This window comes from Cervus elaphus, chromosome 15 (genome assembly GCF_910594005.1).
Source record: "Cervus elaphus chromosome 15, mCerEla1.1, whole genome shotgun sequence".
NCBI classification, from domain to species: domain Eukaryota; kingdom Metazoa; phylum Chordata; class Mammalia; order Artiodactyla; family Cervidae; genus Cervus; species Cervus elaphus.
Genome location: NC_057829.1, coordinates 39,616,929 through 39,627,353, shown reverse-complemented (window position 1 = coordinate 39,627,353; position 10,425 = coordinate 39,616,929).

Genomic DNA, 10,425 nt, shown 5'->3' with positions numbered 1-10,425 from the left:
ACTGCCAAAATCAGATTTAAATTGAAGAAAGTAGGGGAAACCACTAGACCATTCAGGTATGAACTAAATCAAATCCCTTATGATTCTACAGTGGAAGTGACAACTAGATTCAAGGAATTAGATTTGATAGCAGAGTGCCTGAAGAACTATGAATGGAAGTTCATGACATTGTACAGGAGGCAATGATCAAGATCATCCCCAAGAAAAAGAAATGCCAAAAGGCAAAATGATTTTCTGAGGAGGACTTATAAATAGCTGAGAAAAGAAGAGAAGCTAAAGGAAAAGGAGAAAAGGAAAGATATACCCATTTGAATGCAGAGTTCCAAAAGAATAGCAAGAAGAGATGAGAAAGCCTTCCTCAGTGATCAATGCAAAGAAATAAAGGAAAACAATAGAATGGGAAAGACTAGAGATCTCTTCAAGAGAATTACAGATACCAAGGGAACATTTCATGAAAAGATGGGCACAATAAAGGACAGAATTGGTACGGACATAACAGAAGCAGAAGATATTAAGAAGAGGTGGCAAGAATACACAGAAGAACTACACAAAAAAGATCTTCATGACCCAGATAACCCCGATGGTGTGATCACTCACCTAGAGCCAGACATCCTGGAATGTGAAGTCAAGTGGGCCTTACAAAGCATCACTGTGAACAAAGCTAGTGGAGGTGATGGAATTCCAGTTTAGCTATTTCAAATCCTAAAAGATGATGCTGTGAAAGTGCTGCACTCAATATGCCAGTAAATTTGGAAAACTCAGCAGTGACCACAGGACTGGAAAAGGTCAGTTTTCATTCCAGTCCCAAAGAAAGGCAATGCCAAAGAATCTTCAAACTACTGAACAATTGCACTCACCTCACACGCTAGCAAAGTAATGCTCAAAATTCTCCAAGCCAGGCTTCAACAATACATGAACCATGAACTTCCAGATGTTCGAGCTGGATTTAGAAAAGCAGAGGAACCAGAGATCAAATTGCCAACATCCATTGGATCATTGAAAAAGCAAGATAATTCCAGAAAAACATCTACTTCTTAGTTATTGACTACTCCAAAGCCTTTGACTGTGTGGACCACAACAAACTGTGGAAAATTCTTAGAGTTGGGAATACCAGACTCTCTGACCTGCCTCTTGAGAAATCTGTATGCAGGTCAGGAAGCAACAGTTTAAACTGGGCACGGAAAAACAGACTGGTTCCAAATTGGGAAAAGAGTATGTCAAGGCTGTATATTGTCACCCTGCTTATTTAACTTCTATGCAGAGTACATCATGCAACATGCCAGGCTGGATGAAGCACAAGCTGGAATCAAGATTGCAGGGAGAAATATCAACAACCTCAGATATGCAGATGACACCACCCTTATGGCAGAAAGCGAGGAACTAAAGAGCCTCTTGATGAAAGTGAAAGAGGAGAGTGAAAAAATTGGCTTAAAACCCAACAATCAGAAAACTTAGATCATGGCATCTGGTCCCATCACTTCATGGCAAATAAATGGGGAACAATGGAGACAGTGACAGACTTTATTTTCTTGGGATCCAAAATCACTGCAGATGGTGACTGCAGCCATGAAATTAAGATGCTTGCTCCTTGGAAGAAAAGCTATGACCAATCTAGATAGCATATTAAAATGCAGAGACATTACTTTGCCAACAAAGATCAGTCTAGTAAAAGCTACGGTTTTCCCAGTGGTCATGTATGGATTTGAGAGTTGGACTATAAAGAAACCTGATGGAGAAGAATTGATGCTTTTGAACTGTGGTGTTGGAGAAGATTCTTGAGAGTCCCTTGGACTGCAAGGAGAACCAAGGAGTCCATCCTAAGGGAAATCAGTCCTGAATATGCATTGGAAGGACTGATGCTGAAGCTGAAGTTCCAATACTTTGGCCACCTGATATGAAGAATTGACTCATTGGAAAAGACTCTGATGCTGGGCAATATTGAAGGCAGGAGGAGAAGGGGACAACAGAGGATGAGATGGTTGGATGGCATTACTGACTCTATGGACATGAGTTTGAGTAAGCTCTGGGTATCAGTTATTGGTGAAGGACAGGGAAGCCCGGCGTGCTGCAGTCCATGGGTTGCAAAGAATTGGACAGAACTGAACAACTGAACTGAACTGAACTGAACTGAACATGTACCACTTGAATTAACCTCTTTGGACCTCCTGTTTCCTCATCTGTAAATGGGGTGGTTGCCCCACCTTTCAGTGAGTGAACAGGCTCTACAGAGCCCTAGACCTGTGTCTTGTGGCCCCACCACAACTTCCTCTGGGAACACTCAGAAGGGCAGACCCATTCATTGTTAGTTCCCTTTTCCTTACCTCCCCAATCATTCAGCAACATAGACAAAAGTCACACTGTTTTGTGACCATGATGGAATTTGATGGATGATCAATAAGACGTAGGAGAGGGTCCTTATATAACATCCTCAACCCATCATTGCTCTGGGAGGCAAAGAATTCATTGCCAAAAACCAAGCATGTATCCCATTCAATGATAAATTCAGGAAGGTCACTGTGGAGCAGCCATTTTGGCAAAGATGTTCAGATTATCATTGCCTTGTCAGACCAGTCTGGAAAAGAGCCACTAGGGGATCCTCAGTGAGAGTTCACAATATCCTCACTTTCAACAGAGTTTGGCTAGCCAAGGCAAAAGAATTGTAAAGTCCCAGCCCAAGAGTTTGCATCTTATTTGTACAAGAAGGGAGGAGGCTGGGAAATAGGAATCTGCAGATGGGAGCAGCTGGGATTTTTCCTATGTGTTTCTAGGAATTATATTTATCCTATTAACATAGGAGTTAGATGAGATACCAGAGGTATCCTCTCTCTCAAATAGAAGTTTGAGACATGTTGGGTTAAGGAAAATGCTAGACTTTTAGTACATGACCTCTCATTAATTCCTTATCCTAGCATTGTAAGTTTCAAGTCAATATCATCTCTTTCTCAACAATGGGAGACAAATTCAATGACTTTCCCAAGGTCATAGCCGGTTATCTCAAATCTGCCTCACTTTCATGCTGATGGTTTTCCATGAGAATGTACTCACCCAAGCTATATCTCCATAGGCATCCCTGGACAGGACTCAGCTCTGCATGTCTAGACTCTGAGAATTAAGCTCACACTCTCCTCCCCTAGAATTAAACCCCTCATACCACTCCCACAGGAAATAGCAAGTGTAAGTGCCATTAAGTGGACTCAAGCTTTTTCACAACCATTGGTCTTTTGTTCTGATTCTGGTCTCCCTGGACTTGAAGGCCTGAAAGTTCTCCTGCCTCCATCTTAGTCTGTGCCCCAACCCTCTCCTGAATGGAGTTGCTTCTGGAGATTCAAAGGCCAAAAATGGTCACTACCTTGCCCTGGACATGGAACCTCAGAATTTATATGGTTGATGCTTTTCAAGACAGGACTTAGACAGTTTAATATTTAGACAGGACTTCTCTGAAAGGGCTTCCCTGGTAGCCCAGGTGGTAAAGAGTTTGCCTTAATGCAGGAGACCCCGGTTTGATCCCTGAGTCAGGAAGATTCCCTGGAGAAGGGAGAGGGAAGAATACCCACTCCAGTATTCTTGCCTGGAGAATTCCATGGGCAGAGGAGCCTGGAGGGCTATATAGTCCATTGGGTCACAAAGAGTCAGACACGACTGAATGACTAACACTTTTACTTTCTCTGAAAAGGGTGTGCTTGAACCGAGTTCTTTTAGATATATGTTTATAGTCAACCCACTGTGTCCTGAAACCTCCAAAGAACAGTATCCCTGCCACTCAGGAAAGGCATGTCAAGTGGAAGATGCTTGGAAATGCTCCAAGTGAGCACCAATACTCCAGAGAGGTGTCAAGGAGCTCCCTGAGCACAGAGCTCTCAACATTGAGAGCAGGAGGCAAGGGGTCTTCTGGGCTGTGTCGTTTCTGAAGGATGGTGTGACCCTGTTCTCAGAAGCCCCAAGATCCTGTCCATGAGTGATTAGAGGAAGCAGATCTCTTGTGTCTACCTCCACATGGGTGGATATAAATATAAATGGCACTAGTGTTAGGTGGCAGGGGGCAAAACCATGATTTAACTGCTGATTATGTGGAAATCAAGTGCTATTTTCTAATATGAAAAATTACTGGTTGATAATGTGACGCCAGTGGAAACAAAATATAGTGGTTGATCACATCTGTCATTCAAATCCTAGTGTCAGCAGGGAATCCCCATGCTGAGGGTTAAGATATGATGGTTTGAAAGGGGAGACATTAAAGCATAAATATAAGGTATTTGTGTTTTACTTTATGGAAATTCTTGACCATTTAGCTGTTTGGTAATTGCTAGGCACAGCTGAGTAAATATACAGTGAGTTCCAAATCTTTCAATGTTAAGAAAAAGGAACCATATATATATAAAACTTTCCCTTACAACAACTCTTGACACTGAGGTTTGCCATTCTTTCTAGCTGTGACTGGAGGTCAGCTAGAGTGTTGTGAAATGTCAGAACTGCCAAGCATTCTCTTTAATTTTTAATTCAGAAATGTTGGCCAAAGTGATGAGAAATAGAACACTAGATCTCACTGAGTACTCTCTTATTTTTTTGTCCCCTCAACCCCCTGATCTTTCCTCTCTGAGCAGACTGTGCATCTCTACAAATAAATGCATCAATTCCCTCCTTTTCTCCCCTCTGGCAGTTATCTTCAGCCCAGGGCTGTGACTTGGCAGGAGCTATATATATGAGATTGACACAGGGTATACAGAACTAGCAGGCTTGCCAGTTTTGTTCCTCAGGACCTTTGCACACACCATGCCTTATGACTAGGGGACAAACCTCACCTTCCACTCTTCTGACCAAGTCCTCCCTCATCCTTCAGATCTCATGTTAAATGTCACTTTCCCAGATAGGCTTTATCTGTGTCTAAAGACCAGGCCATATCTCCTGTGATTGGTTCTTACTCTATACCAGACTTCTTTTTTACAGATTATCACAAGGAAAAACAAAGCAGCCATGAGGATCTTAGAAGACCAAGGGAACCAACTGGCATCAATAAATATGCATACAATGGTTCAACTTCTTCTAGGGAGTTAGGGTCAAAGTAAACCATAGGGGGCAACTTCTAATTAAAGAAGCTAGGATAGACCTTTGGGCAAACTTATTTCTGTCTTCTTTTTCTGTGAATATGCTCATACTCTAAGGATTCCATCACTTGTCCCAGACCCATTTAAAACTATTGTATTTTTAACCAAGTTCCGCTAGATTATATGCAGCTATAGCTATAGATATATTCTGCTGCCTTTAAGATAACTTCCTGGCATGGATCTATTTCAAATTCCTGGCTCTTGTTCTTTACCTTTGTTCTGAGAATCTGTGTCCTCTTACCAATTAACTCAGTTCCTCTCCCCTGGTCTTCTTTCTGAATGGCTCTGAACACATATCTTAGACTTTGACATCTGTCCTGTCTCAGCTGGCTTCTGACCTGCCACCATCCATTCTCAGCTGGCCCTTAAATATAAGTGTTCAGGCCTTACTCTGTATTCCGGGGAAGAGTTAAAATCCCCAGCGGGGAGAAAAAAAACAACTTTGTCTTTAGGATGAATGAACTTTCGAATGTGAAAGTGTTAATCGCTCAGTCGTCTCTGACTCTTTGCAATTCTATGGACCATAGTCTGCCAGGTTCCTCTGTCCATGTGATTTTCCAGGCAAGAATACTGGAGTCAGATGCCATGCCCTTTTCCAGGGAATCTTCCTGACCCAGGGATTGAACCCATGTCTCTTATGTCTCCTGCATTGGCAGGTGGGTTCTTTGGAATACGTAGCTTTATTCCTCTACTACGAGGTAGACACTTTACTTTTGCCTTTAATAACCAGAGCTCCAAGCCCACCCAGAGCAAGAGAGTCTTGATGATGAGTTCAGAGGGTGGCACAGGAACCTTCAATTCCCTTTGGCCTAAATTGAGAATTAATCTCAGTGATGAAGAATGGGCCTGGGTCTGGAGTTTCAAGTTAGATGTCTCCATCTCTGGGTAAAGATAGATTGTTTGTTCTTAGGATGCCAGCAGTGTCATATCCCACCAGGTCTGCTCTCATTTCCTGACGTCTATAACTTCAAAAGGTGAGACACTGACAACTTCAAAAGATGAGAAGCCTCAGCCAGTGTCATCTCTGAAACAACATATGCTTTCTGAGGGAAATTATGGCAGCTGACATCAGGGACTTTACTGCTACCTCCAAGGACTGGTGGTGTGTGTGGAAATGTGCTTACCTTACCCTGTAAGGATTGCAACCCAATGGCTCCTTTGGGCTTTCACAGCTCATTATGACCTCGTTAGAGAGGACTGCAGGTCAAATTCTGGCACCAGAAATCCACTATAGGTAGGTCCTTAGTGGCATGATTATTTGTGCTCTCCTCTTCAGAATCCCATTTACATGCTAATTACCTTTTGTGCATCTAAGCACATGTAAGACATTTACCTGTATATAGTAGTCACTCTCTCCTTCCTCCTTAAGTTCCAATTCTGTCACATTACTATCCCACTGAGAAGTAATCATACTCATAGGCCTTTGTAGCCCAGAACGGGTTTCAAAACTCAAGAAGCCATGTCATTCATTTAGCTTCAAGAGATGAGGAGCAAGGACAGAACTGCCTGCATTCCTCAACACAAAAGAGGGTTTTTTCCCTGCCTGAGTCATTTTGCAGGGCAATATGGAAATCGGTTGTCTGACATTCAATACTGGAGATCAAGTGACTTCTCTCCATCCAAATGTGGCTCCAAAGTCCTTAAATTGTTACTGAGGGAACCATTTAGCCCGCTACAGTGTATTTGTGCACAAGTGTTCTGAAGCACAAAATGCCAAACTGTGTGCATTAACGGAGGTTTGCTCCTTTGCAGATTTTACTCTACAGTTTTAATTCAAATGTAATTGACCATGACAATGCTGAAGGCGCTAAAACTCTTCCTTTATTGGAATTAATGGCAAAACATTTCACCCATTGGTGGGATGTGCTGCACAGGAAGGGCTTATGCAAACATCCTCCTGAAAATTCACAGAAAGGAACATTTTCTGGAAAAGGGTAAAAAATGGAACTCAGAGGACAGGGGCATGAAAATGAAGGCAGATCAAGCACATGGGCCAGCTCTGAGTTCTCTTTGATTTCCACCATATATTTCTTTGGCTATTTAATAAGGTGGCCCAGCCATGACAAGATGAGCTGCCCTTGTGATGTTGAGGTGTCTCAGTTGCCTTGATGCTGCTTCTCCCTGAATGATTTATAGATTCCGCCCACACTGGGCATTCTACTAGGGACCTCAGCGTGGGAGTCAAAAGAAGGATGGCAGATTTGGAATTCTATGAAAACACTTTCAGCGTTTCTCCTAAATTGGATCCTATAAGTCTTTCTCAGAAAATGTAATTGAAATTGGAGTCTATATCTCTAGTTGAATAAGACATGATCTGAGAAACGTATCAAGACCCTGGGAGGACAAATGGTGTCTGGGTGGGTGTTTTAGCAGAGGTGAGAAAGCCCTGGTGTTTCCATGGGGCCTTGAAGACACCTCATAGAGCATGCAAGTCAGTGCAGCAAAGCCCTTCAGGGCCACCTCTCCAGGAAGCATTTCTTGATCACCACCATCTGCCACCACCACCCACTGCCTCAAATGAAACCTCTCTCTGCATGCCACCAAAGGGCTCCTCAGATTTCTTTCATAACAGCTATGAACACCAAATTGCACTTGTATATACAAGTGTCTCACCCACTAGTGGGAGAGCACTTCATTGCCATAACTGTGTTACCTTTGCCTTTATCTTTCCAGATTTTAGCACTCAGTAGGTTATCCCCTGGGGCATGACTACTCACTCTAGTATTCTTGCCTGGAGAATCCCATGGACAGAGGAGCCTGCTGGGCTATGGTCCATAGCATCGAAAAGAGTCAGACATGACTGAAATGACTAAGCTTGCAGCACGCACAAGCACTTAAGCTGAATTTTTTTTTTTAAAGACTACCGATATTTTATATGATTTATTATGTGCCCTTGTTATGTTCTTCCATTAGTTTTAACTTCCTCCCCCTTGTTTCCCAGACAGGTTAGTATGGAGGGGAAACCTCACATCTTTTTTTTGTTGTTGTTGTTGCTTACGATTTTTATTGTGTTTTATAACTAATGAAATAAATTTGAGGAAAAAACTATATTTGAGCAGCAATAAAGCATCATTTTTTTGCTGTTTGAAACAAGAGGCCACATATTTTCACTTTGTACTGTGCCATACAGATTATGTAAAATATGAACCTACCCTCTCCTGCCACATCTTAGAGGTAAAGAGCATTTTTGTACTGATCCTTTTTTTTTTTATATATATATATATATTTTTTTTTATTATTTTTTTTTTCCAGTGGGTTTTGTCATACATATATATGAATCAGCCATGGATTTACATGTATTCCCAATCCCGATCCCCCCTCCCACCTCCCTCTCCACCCGATTCCTCTGGGTCTTCCCAGTGCACCAGGCCCGAGCACTTGTCTCATGCATCCCACCTGGGCTGGTGATCTGTTTCACCATAGATAGTATACATGCTGTTCTTTTGAAATATCCCACCCTCACATTCTCCCACAAAGTTCAAAAGTCTGTTCTGTATTTCTGTGTCTCTTTTTCTGTTTTGCATATAGGGTTATCGTTATCACCTTTCTAAATTCCATATATATGTGTTAGTATGCTGTAATGTTCTTTATCTTTCTGGCTTACTTCACTCTGTATAATGGGCTCCAGCTTCATCCATCTCATTAGGACTGGTTCAAATGAATTCTTTTTAATGGCTGAGTAATATTCCATGATGTATATGTACCACAGCTTCCTTATCCATTCATCTGCTGATGGGCATCTAGGTTGCTTCCATGTCCTGGCTATTATAAACAGTGCTGCGATGAACATTGGGGTGCACGTGTCTCTTTCAGATCTGGTTTCCTCAGTGTGTATGCCCAGAAGTGGGATTGCTGGGTCAGATGGCAGTTCTATTTCCAGTTTTTTAAGAAATCTCCACACTGTTTTCCATAGCGGCTGTACTAGTTTGCATTCCCACCAACAGTGTAAGAGGGTTCCCTTTTCTCCACACCCTCTCCAGCATTTATTGCTTGTAGACTTTTGGATAGCAGCCATCCTGACTGGCGTGTAATGGTACCTCATTGTGGTTTTGATTTGCATTTCTCTAATAATGAGTGATGTTGAGCATCTTTTCATGTGTTTGTTAGCCATCTGTATGTCTTCTTTGGAGAAATGTCTGTTTAGTTCTTTGGCCCATTTTTTGATTGGGTCATTTATTTTTCTGGAATTGAGCTGCAGGAGTTGCTTGTATATTTTTGAGATTAATCCTTTGTCTGTTTCTTCATTTGCTATTATTTTCTCCCAATCTGAGGGCTGTCTTTTCACCTTATTATAGTTTCCTTTGTAGTGCAAAAGCTTTTAAGTTTCATTAGGTCCCATTTGTTTATTTTTGCTTTTATTTCCAATATTCTGGGAGGTGGGTCATAGAGGATCTTGCTGTGATTTATGTCGGAGAGTGTTTTGCCTATGTTCTCCTCTAGGAGTTTTATAGTTTCTGGTCTTACATTTAGATCTTTAATCCATTTTGAGTTTATTTTTGTGTATGGTGTTAGAAAGTGTTCTAGTTTCATTCTTTTACAAGTGGTTGACCAGTTTTCCCAGCACCACTTGTTAAAGAGGTTGTCTTTTTTCCATTGTATATCCTTGCCTCCTTTGTCAAAGATAAGGTGTCCATAGGTTCGTGGATTTATCTCTGGGCTTTCTATTCTGTTCCATTGATCTATATTTCTGTCTTTGTGCCAGTACCATACTGTCTTGATGACTGTGGCTTTGTAGTAGAGTCTGAAGTCAGGCAGAAACCTCACATCTTTAGGAAACAGTTCATCCCTTGATCCTTATGCCAGTAAGCACTACCATACTCTCATGCCTCCAGCTGATGAGGATGATACCATACCTGCTATAGAGAAAGGAAGTTGGGACCTTCCACCTACAAAGCCAGCAACTTTCTTATTTCCAGGGTTATCTGGAGGGGGTTAGATAATTATTGCCTGCCTTAGAAGGAATGAAAGAACCACAGGTCTGGACAGCTATGGAGGGAGAAACGAGTGTTATCTCTGGCCAACACCCAGACAGTACTCATGAACAAAATTCCATGGGAGGAACCCTTGAATCTTTGTAAATGGTGTTGAGCAAACCCTGCCTCACAATCTATGTCCTGGAAGCCACTTAAACCTGAAGAACCTCGCACTATTTCCATCTTTGGTTTAAAAGATTAAACTGATTAGACTAGAGGACTCCAAGTATAGGCAGGTAAGAAACTGGGAGCCATGTCGGAGAGCACAGAGTTGGTGGTGTTTGTGGGGTAAGAGATGAACATAGAACTACTCTCATCTTATCCCCCACTTCCTGTTGTTGAAAAGCAAC